This window comes from Cajanus cajan, chromosome 1 (genome assembly GCF_000230855.2).
Source record: "Cajanus cajan strain Asha chromosome 1, NIPB_CcT2T_4, whole genome shotgun sequence".
Lineage (NCBI taxonomy): Eukaryota > Viridiplantae > Streptophyta > Magnoliopsida > Fabales > Fabaceae > Cajanus > Cajanus cajan.
Window position 1 is genome coordinate 9420634 of NC_138517.1, and position 13380 is coordinate 9434013.

A 13380-nucleotide genomic window follows, 5' to 3' on the forward strand; every position below is an offset into this window, starting at 1 on the left:
GATAATGTTGATATCCTATCAACCATTCAATGTTATATGGTGGATAAGATGTATTATTGGCACCTTTAGCGTTATCTAGATGATTTCCCTTCTTAGTAATTTCTTTAAACTTTCTTAGTATATGTTATGTTATGAATTTTTATTTTCAGTCTCTGAACCATACTTCTGTCTTTGAATTTATGATATGTTATGAATTTTTATTTTCAATTTTTGAATCACATTGCGGCATTTTGTTGAACGTACGTATGTGGTTGGCATTCTGGAACGACCCGTTTTGAATTCAGAACGGCCCGTTCTGCTACACTCGTGGTGTGTTAATTTTGCATCTGGAACGGCCCATTCCAGATGCAAAATTAACACACAACATATGCAACCAGAATGGGCCGTTCTTGTAACGACCCGGCAGGTCACCACACTCATAACCGCAGTACACCGGAAATACTAGACAGAATAGAACGAGTATATAAATATAGGATCTAGAATATAAATATATACAAATGTTTCAATCCGACTAGAGTTAGGGCGTACAATATAAAATACAATCCAAAATATCCAGATAGTGGCTTAACATCCAAAACATCAGCTAGTTAAGACTCCCCGTCCTCTGCCAGCTATAAGCTTGCTCCTATCACAAATCTAGCCCTGCTCTGCTCCCATACAAGTATGATCATCGCAGTCCAAACACATGGAAACAACAAGGGTAAGCTAGAATAAAAAGAACAAGATATAGGGAAATTTTTAAGTAATAACAGCAATTACAACCATCAACAATTCATCAATAAACATCCTGTCAGTTATTACCACACAGTTTATCAATACACACAAAATGCGTCGTCACGCATATCACCTCGGAGATCTCCTACAACACCTCAGCCTTTCGGCCTACAACATCCAATAGCAACACACAGTGCAACACAACTGTTCATCTTAACATATCATCTTCCAACACTGTACAACTAATACAACTCAACATATCCACTTACAAGAATGTGCAACTCACATAACTCAACATCAGCAACAACATTATTTACTTTGTATTCTTCCATTTCTAATCAACTCAGCATAAAACAACATTGCACTCTATATAATATAACCTCATTCACGCGCCCGGCGTACTCGTAGTTGCGCCCAGCGCAGTGCAACCAGAGGGCACCAGAGGGTCAGCGCGCCCAGCGCAAGCATGCCCGCGCCTGGAAGGACTCAGCCAGAGAGCCAAAGGCTCTCCCGCGCTTGGCGCAATAGTTAATTGCGCCCAGCGCATGCCAGACAGAGACTCCCAAGAATCTCTCACGCCCGGCGTGCCCAAACCCGCGCCCAGCGGGGGGAAAGGCAGAGACCTTCCTTGGTCTCACGCCCAGCGCAATTTGGATTGTGCCCGGCGCTTTCCATGGCAGAGACTCCAAAGAGTCCCCGCGCCCAGCACGGCCAAAATCGCGCTCAGCGCCATGCCAGAAGTCCAAAATCAAGTTACAACTGACATCACGCCCAGCGCGGTTCAACTCTCGCCCGGCGTGGGCCATCCAGAGGCAAATATTTTCAAGCACGCCTGGCGCACACATCTTTGCGCCCGGCGGCTTGCCTAAATACTACCTTCAGGTGGCCACGCGCCCGGCGCGAGGAACTGCGCTCAGTGCGAGTTCAGCAGCAAACCTTAAACTTTCGAAATCTTTTCAAAAACCTGTAAAAAATCATGAAATTCCACATGCAAACCATCCAAGTTATCCATTTTCATCCAAACGTCAATAAAAACAGTTCATTTACAACATGCAAACACAAAACCAAGGATTTTTTTCTCAGATTTTCTCTGAAACCCCCAAAACCCGAAAACCTCAATTGTAGCAAGATCAGTCAAGCACACACAATTTTCAGCAACCACATACGTTCCTAAACCTATTTTCAGCCAAGAACAAAGCAAAATTTCTAGCTTCCCTTACCTCAGTGACGAATCCGAGTTCCAGGACGGCGGGTAGGGAAGAAGAAGAAGCTTGAGGAAATGAAGAACGGAGAAGAAGAGTTTGCGTCTCTACTAGCTCTCAACACCTAGAATCAGCACCCTGAATCCACACCAAAGGGGAAAGGTCAGCCAAGAGAAGATTTGGGAGGGAGTGAGAATTGAGAGTGAAGAGAGCTTGGGAAAGAGAGTGAGTGAGAGAGTGTGTGTCGGGGAGAGAAAAAGGAAAAAGGAGGGTCTCACAGTTCTGGTTCCAGGTGCATTTAAGAAATTTGACATCCACCTATGCATCTACGTGGCATTCACCTGACATCCACGTGGCCAACAGTTAACTTTGTTTAAATAATTTGGACGGAAGTCTGACATTGCAATAATTTAAAATTATTAGCGACCAAATTGAAACCAAAAATTAAAGTGAGACTAAATTGAAACAAACAAATATTATAAGGGACCAAATTAGGGTTTTAGCCTTATATATATATATATATATATATATATATATATATATATATATGGCTGGCATTAGAAAAAATATTTTTTAAAAAAATCAACTGAGTCAACCTATTTAACCCATCAACTTATGGTGAGCTAGATCGAATTCATTTTTTATTTGCTCACTAGAAGGTGAATCAGATTGGGTTAACCTATTTATTAGCCAACCCATGATGGTGGGTTGAGTTGGGTCAACTCAAGTGACCTGTTTTGACAACTCTACCCACGAGGATGTGCACAACATGTGCAAGATCTCGTCATTGACAATATAAACTAGGTGCAGATGGGACTGTTGGATCTCAACGCCAACTTGGAGAGTGAGGGAGGTTCTTAGGGAGGCTAGAAGAAGTTTTGAAAACTTGAAACAACCAATTTGCGGTGGGGTGGCGCCTACCTCGCGAGCTTCATCATGCCTATGACGAGCCTAGGGATTAGGGATGGTAATGGGACCCCATGGGGGTGGGCGCTGAATGAAAATTGGCCTCATACCCACCTCATATCCGTGCGGGTATCTATAAAGCGGGTATCCATAAATTTCTTGAATACCCACGGATATCCATGGATATTTATAAATTTTTTAAGAAATTAAAAAAAATTATATTACAAATAATTTTAAGTTTATATTTAATGTCATTGAAATATTAAAAATAAAAATTCAATGTTAATTTTGAACTTGTATTTGACGTTAATTTTGTTGAAATAATAATAAAAATGCAAGATAATCAATAACTTAAAATACACTGATCTCACAAATAAGTTAATGTCTCATCACAAAGCTACAATAATTCAATCTCATAATTCTAAACGAAAGTAAACAACTTAAAATACATAAATTTTATTGGTCCAATCAAAACTAGAAAATTAATCAAATTACATCCAACATAATTATATAACATGCTTAACACATGTTGGTAACTTCATCAACCTCACTTTTGTAAGAAAATAATATGAGAGAGTGTAGTTTTAGGGTTATGTGGTACAAGGATAATTAGGATATTGAATAAATATTATTAAACGGGTACCCGCGGGTATAGATATCATCATACGTGCCCCCGTCCCGTTTATAAACGGGTAAAAAATTATCCGTCCCCATTATCCGTGGGTACCCAATTAGCCTATCTATTTATTATCCATAGTGGATTTTACCCGCAAATACCGACGGGTACGGGTATTTTTGTCATCCCTACTAGGGATATGAGGTCACATGAGATGAAATGGTGGAGGTGGAGCGAAGATGAAGTTGAGAATGAAGGCATGAGATAGAAGAGAGAAAGCACAAATGTGGGAGAGAAGAATCAAGGGCTCTTCCTTAATTTAGTTAAATGATATTTAAAATCGGTTATCTAAGAACCAATTTTACATACTACATACAAAATCAATTATTAAATAATTGATTTTAAAAGTAGTATGAGAGAAATCTTTTAAAATTGGTTAAAGTTAACTAATTTTAAAAGAACTTTTAAAATCGATTAAAGTTTAACCAATTTAAAAGTGGTAACATTATTTTAAAAAAATATCACCGTGTCACTTTTAAAATCGATTCCCTCTTAACCAATCTTAAAATACTAATTTTAAAAGTGATTTTTGCATTAGTGCAAACCATCAAATTTTAACTTTTAAAATATATATTCTTAATGAATAAATTAATTTTACAAAAATAGTCTATGTTAAACTTGAATCATTAAATTAAATGTTTTTAATGAACAGATCAATTTTACAAATTTTGTAAAAATTTAAAAAATATTTAATATTTTGATATATATTCAAATTAGCATATGATATATTTCTATGAATATATGTCAATTTCGATTAATATAACAAAGTAGTAAAAAAAATTAATTTTATAAAATTTTGTAAAGTTAGTATATTCAATAAGAAAATTTAATTTAATAATTAAAATTTAATATAAATCATAAATTAATGAGTGAAATAACTCTGTCAAAATAATAACAAAATTACTCAAAATTAGAATATATAATGATAATTTTACTATATTAAGTGTATGGCATATTATCAAATCTCTTCACCACGAAATTAATTCTAATGCATTTCCTCATATAAATTATCTTATTACATTCATGTTTGTGTATGAATAAAAAAAATCAAAATAGCACTATTTTAAATTTAAAAATACTTTTTTATCAACTAAATTAAAATACTTTAATTCTCAATGACTTGATAAAAAATAGGATATATGAATATTTGTTTTTCTTTTTTTTTAATAAGACTTCAAGAGTTCATTTGATTCAAAGAAGGGGAGAAAAAAAAATTTAATGGAAGGAGGAGCAAGTGAGGGAAAGTAGGATTAGAAATTTTGTTTGGTTTGAGAGGAAGAGAGGATAAATAACTCCTTTTATTTGGTTTGCAGGAAAAAGTTAGAGGTTTTAAAAATTAATTTATTTTTATACCTTTATAATTTTAAATTTAATAACATAAGTAAAAATATTTTAGACTATATATTAAAAAAGTTTTTAAATCCCTCTTCTCCCATCCAAATCACCTCAATATTAGAGGGGAGCTAAAATTACATGAGAGAAGAAATTTTTATATTTTTATAATTTTAAACTTAATATCATAAGTAATGATATTTTTGACATTATACTAAAAAATTTTAAAATTTCTTTCCACCTCTTCAAATCCTCCTAATATTAAAAGAAAGTTAAAATTAGATGAGAAATTTTTTTACACTTTTACCCTCCTAAAAAATAAACGAAACAATAGATTTTTTTTCATTTCCATCTCCTTCCCTTCTCTCTCCTCTCTACCAACCAAACATTTTATAATTATTAAACATTTCTATTCATCATAAATATATAGTATAAACTAAAAATACATAGAATTATTATAATCATCCGATTCGATCGCTAGAATTATTCTAACAATAGAGTCAAGATAATTTATATAAGATTTTATATTTTAATTTTATGATTATTATTGTGCACTAAAAAAATATCTATTCAATTTTTCTTCTATCTTACTTTCATTTCTGTTCTTATTTTTTATATTTCTTACATGTTTATCCAAAATTTTCCTCCCATATTTTTTTTTTATTTTTCTTTTCCTTCCACTTATACACGTTTAGTTTTCTTCCACAAACAAAATTCTCCTTACCATATTCCACAATCGCAAGAGTGACGGAAATCACATAATGAATTAAGGATTAAAATAGATTAAAATCGTGACGTGTTAACGAAGAATTAAGATGCAAGACAAGACATGCTTCACTATGCAACACTAGATTAGAGACAAAAGTGTGATCCTCTTTAACCTCTCACAAACACTCCTAAAATGTTGGAAATAGAAAATTAGGGGGAAAAAAAAGTCAAAATAATGTTAAGAATGCAATCATACTGAGAATATTATATTTGAAAACTCACTCCTTAACATAGACTTGTATATTTTTAATATATAAATGTCATGATACTCCACAATCTAGAAAAGGACATATAACTTATAAGTAATATAAATTATACTTTATCATACTGTATGATTGATTCATAATTTTGTCCATTATAAATATAATTAAAACTTAAAAAGTCGTAATTATGAGCCATATATAATTTTAGTTTTCTCAAATAAAATTTTATGAGTTTTATAGATAAAAAAAAAAGTGAAAAAAGAAATTGTACTGTCAACTTCCTCTCGATGAAAAAATTAATTTTTTTTATGTTAACTCTCTTTAAATGAATTTTGAATTAATTATTGATTCTCATTAGAAGTTTAAGTTAAAAAAATTTAAGTATTGTAACAATTTGTTATGATTCTTACATTTAACAGTTCAACCACTAGTATAACAAAAATATAAATTAACTACCTAAGATTAACATACACAAAGTACCTGGATATACATACCATAATATATATATGTGTGTGTGTGTGCTCGCGTGTGTATATGTGTTGTATGTGTATGTGTGTGTAGAAATTTAACAACAACTGAAAGTATAAAATAGGCATACAAACACACATATACACACAAAGTAATCTAGTACTAAGAATGAAAAATCTTAATGGTCGGTCAAACAACATCTACAAAACAACTACATGAGAGTAGCACAAAAAAATACCTAGACCACCATTCTCCAACATGGCCTCAAATGTACTCTTTCTTATATCCATTCTTACTCTACTTTTGTATCAAATATAATCATTATAGTTCAATCATATGAAAACATGCAAGGGTCACATAAGTAACTTAATATACTTCAACATAACATTAACCTGCAACTTGTCAACACAATACAACATGATACTCAACTAGAAAAACACAACAATGCAACCCAACACCATTTAGATAGCATGTGAACAACATAAATGTCAACACTATGACACCCTTATCCCATAGGTCTTAATACAATATAAAACTGAATAACCTCAATATAATAAATAAACTCAAAGTTCACACAGGTAGAGAGAATCACATTTTAATATAAACTAGACTTAGCGAAAATAACAATTACAACGAAAATAAAAATTAAACTACTCAAAATAAATAGCAAAAATCAAATCCTAACTAATTCTTCAGTGTCACATGTCCTGTTAGAGAAAAACTCAATGTTTAGGACTAAGCCTCATCATCGACATCCTCAGCACCATGCCTAACTCACACCTAACGTCATTGAACTAACACCTAGTGTTGTCTAGCAAGAGTCTTTATCTTGGTCACCAAGTCAGAAATGTTTTTGAACTAGATTACAAGAAGGGGGATTGAGTTGCTTTCTATTTAAAAATCTATTCTTTATAAAAAAAATATGTTCTTCAGAAGACAAGTCTTCTAAGTATTGAAACTTAGAGTATTTATCTAAAAACAATTTTTTATTTTACTTGTTTGTAAAATAGATTATGCAGTAACGTAATAATGGATGCAACAAGACAAATAAACAAGTAAAGAGATAAGGAGAGAAAGATTGAACATAGGATTTATATTGGTTTACCCCAACTAGGCTACATCCAGTCCCCACACAATCTTGTGGGATTTTCATTAATCACAACCAGTTGTTGTTCAACAAAACTCAGTCACCTACTGATACAACTCACAATAGTTTTAAAAACCAGATCAGTTATCAAACCAGTTAGGGTACTGGGTTAGTGGGTCACTAATTGAACCGCATGACTCGGTTTTTATTAAAAATTTTTAAATATTCATGTTAAATATATTTTATACTTATAAATTTCAATAAATTCATATCCTATTTTAAATTTCAGTTTTCATCTTATTTAAAATTATCTTTATTTTTATTTTGTATAAAGAAATATATAAAAAATTACATGTTAAACTGTATATTAATACAAATTAAAAATATAAATAATATGTATATATATAATATGCTTGTAATTGATATTACAAAATAATATATGTAATATTTACATAGATATTATATTATTAAATATATAATTTAAAATTAATAATATATTATAAAAGTTATTTAAGTTGCATATATTACAGACAAATACATTAGAATAAGTAGTTATTCTTATGTTTAATAAGACTTTTTGCTCTTCCATTAACAAATTCAATTTTCATTTTTATTTTTGTGGTTTGTGGTCCTTTAAAAAAATTATTAAAAAAAAAATTGTGGTTGAACCAGTTTGACCCACTGGTTCACTGGTCGAACCGAAAAATTGACCGGTTCAACCGGTCCGGCCGACCGGTCCGATCCGGGTTTTTAAACATTGCAACTCACTACTACATAGCCACCTATTATTAGTAGCAAACACTCTACCACTTGCTGGAATTTGTACACTCAATCACCTGTTATGAAACTATATAACACTTATTGTAATTTCTTTCTACTTCCCTATACCATTGTACACTCAGCTCTAGTTAGGGACAATATTTATAATAATGGGCGTTTTGTGTTCTTGCAAAATGCTAAGATCATAGATAACTCTCTTATGATGGAGCATTCGCTAAGGAAGGTTTCACACTTCTTTTTATTGCAAAACTGATATATAAATATGAAGTAGAGATCTTTGAAGCAAGGATTACAACTTGATTGCTTATGTAATTGATTTCTCTCTTTTTTCTTACTTGCTTCAAAATATTACCTTTATCTTCCCTTTATAACCATCAAAAATAGATCTATTGTGGTTTGCTTAATTTTTAAGCAAATGCTGACTCACTGTACTTAGTTTTTTCTGGTCTTGTTATCTTTTTCTATAGATGAGTTGCCTTCCGAGTATGTCATCACTTCAGGTCTTCTAAACAGAGTCTTCAATACAAGTCTTATGAGAAGTTGTGTTTTAATTGAAGCCTTCTGATACATAGACCAAAGTGTTGGTCTTCTAAACCAAATTTTCAAGACATTTATCCTAATAGGCAATCCACTAGAATTGATTCTTATATAAAAATGACTTGTGAATATTTTTTTACTATTCATGGAACCATGAGCTCATATAACCTTTTGATCATATTTAAATATTGTTGAAATGCTTGAACAAATTTATTGACACACAAATGAAAACTCTTCTTATTTTAGTATTCGAAACTAAGAATTTGTCATTATTAAAACTAGTTTTTAGGCAGGCTTCAATAGTTTTTCTCTCTTCCAATCCTAAGTTTGGCATGACCAAAGTAGAAGACCCCCAATGCCATGAAAACACACCCGACATAATAATGAAATCTACACTTGACAAAATCACAAAATTTCTTAATCCATCTGAAACTCAAAAGATTCGAAGCATGCATTGCAACAAGTCATATATACTCATCTTCAACAACATATTTCGCACCCAAATAACAACATCCAACACCAATTAAGATATAATCACCAAAATTCATCTTTACAAGTTCAAGACCCCAAAACTAAACATGCACCCAATCCTAACTCAAATTCATCAATATAGCCATGAATTTAAAGAAGTCTAGACACATACAATTCAACAATTCAATCAAGATTCAAGTTGTAGCTTCCCTCACCTCAAAATTAATAAAAAACGAGATAGGAGAAAATAGACAATTACACTGAGCTACTCCACACCACCACCAACCAACTGTGTTGATTCTTGGCTCGAGTTGAGAATCTCCTAAACAACCATGGACCACTATGGGGGAGGAGAAGAGAAGGAATTTTTAAGCTAAAAAGAAATTGTTTCGCTTTGTCTTCGAAACTCTTCTTTCTAAACCATTTCTCTAAGTTTTTTAAAAAAGAACTTATGAAACTCAATTCTTAGAACAACCTTATATATTTCCCTACATATCAAACTAAATCTCTACTTAGAGACACTACTAAGCAACTAAAACTCAAAAAAATTCTTAATTTAAGAGTTTCTCAACAATCAAAATTCAATCACCATAACATATATTTCAATTAAATGAATGATAATTAATAAGACTATATGGTGTTACAAGTATTAATTAATTAAAATCAACATTTTAATTGATCTGTGTTTAAATTACTCTGATCCGTGTACAGAAATGTCATATTCTTGTTTAATAGTTTTTCAAAATCAAATGTTTCTGATCCCGTATCATATATTTTCTATAGCGCATTATTGATTGTAAACCTTTTTTTTTATTTTATTTTATATAGATTTAATGATTTCTACTTAAATACTTTATTAGAAGATCAGGATGATAGCATTTCGATGTGATCTAAAGAATATGTTATACACGCAGACGAAAAAGTTGGCAAAAGCTGTTCTGCATTCTCATTATCATCTTTTTTTCTATTTATTTATCATTGTTAATCATGTGTGAACTACCAAAAAAAAAAAACCTAACAAATAAACGAAGACATTGTTTCTGGGATCCAATTATGCAGAATAATGTTCTCTCTGTCGTGGCTCGTGCTAAAGTTTTTTTAACTCAAATTAAAAAAAGTTAGTATACAAATGAAAGCGTAGTATCGATTTTATAAAATTAACTTTTTTTAATTAAAAAGTGCAATACAGTAATATCTCTTATTCTAATTATTAGTAATAAGTTATGTTTTTCTTTGATTTTATTTATAATTAGTAATCGTTAATTTTTAAAACTATTCAATATTAAATTTTTTATACCCCATATTTATTATTAACTCTATTTATTATATATTCACTATAACTAATATTAAATATAATAATTATTTAAAATAAATGGTATTTTGAATGTTTTTGTCCTGATGATTTGTCTTATATCACTTATAATTAAGGCTAAATGTAGTATAAAATTTATTTATATTTAAATAAAAAAATTAAAACACTTTTTTTTTTAGTCAGGAAGGAGTACTAATCAGTATTTTTACTGCATGTTAGACACATAACATGTATTTAATATAAATTGAGAGTGAGAAGAAAGGAAATTAATGAGAATCCAATAGAAAGATGAGTAGTATTGACCATCAATAGCCAGCTGTTTTTCACATGAAACAAGTAAAGTTCATTGCTTCCCAACCCACTCCACCACACTCCATAATTGATTTTTATTGCAAAAATACAAAACACAAGGAAAACAAAACCTTGTTTTCTTAATCTAATATGTACTATACATAGTAATAGAATCATCCTGTGTCAACAAGACTCCATAAGAGACAAATTTCATAGCCTCTATCCTCACACCGTTTGCCAAAAATGTATCCATTTCGTGGGGACAATCATGGGTTGCAAAAGAACAAACAAGAAAAATGGTAACCAATTATCGCAATTATCTATGGCACGGGAATTAATTAATAATCAATGGAAATGGCTAGGATTTCTGCAATGCCTTAGCCTTACCTAAGTTGACCATAAAGGCACTATCATTTCCTACGTACAAATTCATTTTTAAGTAAAACATAAATATTATATATATATATATATATATATATATATATATATATATATATATATATATATATATATATATATATATGAGGAGGGTTCAAACGACACCGGGGTAACTTTTACTAAGAGTTACACCACTCAATAACTTTATATTATCTGTGAATTTTGTAAATTCAACCGTTAGATTGAAAATTCATATCACTTTATATGTGTATATCAAATTTTGTTAAAATTGAATAACAACTCGAAGGTAATCAAAGTGTTCATATTTTAGTATATTTTGAAATGAATATATTACATCAATTTTTTTTTTATAAAAATGAAGTATCAAATTATCTTGGATTAATATAAAATTTTGTATATATGATCTAAGAGATATAAACTTTCAATCTAACAGTTGGATTTTCAAAATTCACATTTATTATAAAGTTATTATAACCCTCCTCATATATTCAAACGACACCGGTGTAACTTTTACTAAGTGTTACAAAATTCAATTTATATTATAAAATTTTGTATATATGATTTAAGAGATATGAACTTTCAATCTAACGGTTGGATATAGAAAATTCACATTTAATATAAAGTTATTGAACAGTGTAATACTTAGTAAAAGTTACACCGGTGTAATTATAAACCCATCATATATATATATATATATATGAAAACTTTGATTCCTTATATTCTAAGTGAGATGGTCTTACATAAAAGATCATTTTTATTTTATTTTTAAAAGTTATTTAATAATTGATATTTTTTAATTATATTATAAGTATGAGGTATTTACTTGACTAATCTCCAATAGTTGACCATTATTAGTAGGTCTTCCTTCAATTTAATAATTGAGTTTAATTATATTTTAGTCTTTAAACATTTGTAGATTTTCCATTTTAATTTTTGAACAATTTTTATTAAATTTAATCTCTAAAACTCTTGTTGATTTTCATTTTTAACTACTGAAGATTTTCTTCCATTAATGTTTTTTTGTTAGCATCAAAATATTTTGTATATGGAAAAACATTTAAGAGCTAAAATCAAATAAAAATTTATTTAAAAATTGAAAGTAAAAATTAATAAAATTTCAGAAATTCAAAATATATTAGTCTTAATAATTATAAGGATTACATTAACACACGCTTAATTATATTTTTTCATCAAATTTTTATTCGAATAATTTTTAAGTTTATTTATTTAACATTTGACAAAAAGGTGATGAAAGTAATCATATTTTAAGAATGTTAATCGGTTATTCATTTAAAATACATTTTTCAAAAGAAAAAAATTATGTTCGTGAAAATATAAGTACTCTAACTCGTTTATTATAAAGTAGTGTAGAATCCTTAACACTAAAATTTAATATGATTTTATAAGTTGAAGTCGAGTAAACAATAAATATAATATTTTTTTTTCAATAAATGTACTAAATATAATAATACAAGATCTTAAATTCGATTTTTTACGTTGTCAATATAATTTTAACGAATAATATATATATATATATATAATAAAAAAATAAAATGTATTTTAACTCTCACAAATTTTAATCAAAATTAGTTTAGTTCATATATTTTAAAAGATGTAATGGATTTGGATTATTTTTCAGGTTAAAATGGAGTATACGATAAGGAACGAAATTTACTTTGTTAAAGTATAATGTTAAAATTACAAATTTGAAAATGTAGGACCAAAACTAATTTATATCAAATTTTGAAGGAACTAAATGACATGTTACCGTGATATTTATAACCAATACCAATATTCGTCGATGGTTTCGATCAAATTAAAGGAGATGTATTGATTTAGGATTTTATAGAATTTTAAAATATTTTTTTTAGTGAAAAAGTCTGTTGATATTTGATCAAGATTTTATGTCACTTAAAAATAATCTAGTAGTATTTAATTTGGATTTTCAAGATTTTTTAAAGAATCCATTAAAATTTATTGATATTTATTTAAGACTTTTTACAACTTAAAAATAATTTATTGGTGTTCAAAAATATAAGAATTTTAAAGGATTGTTGTATTAGAGGGATTTTGAAGGATTTTTTAGTAGTATCTATAAATACCAAATTCATAAAACAATGATCCACGCTTAAGCAAGGTCAGGGGTTCGAAACCTGCCTTGTGTATGCAGCTGCGTTAAATCTTGGGGCTAGCTATCCCACCCTTTGAGGTGCCTCCAACGTAGCGAGGAGATT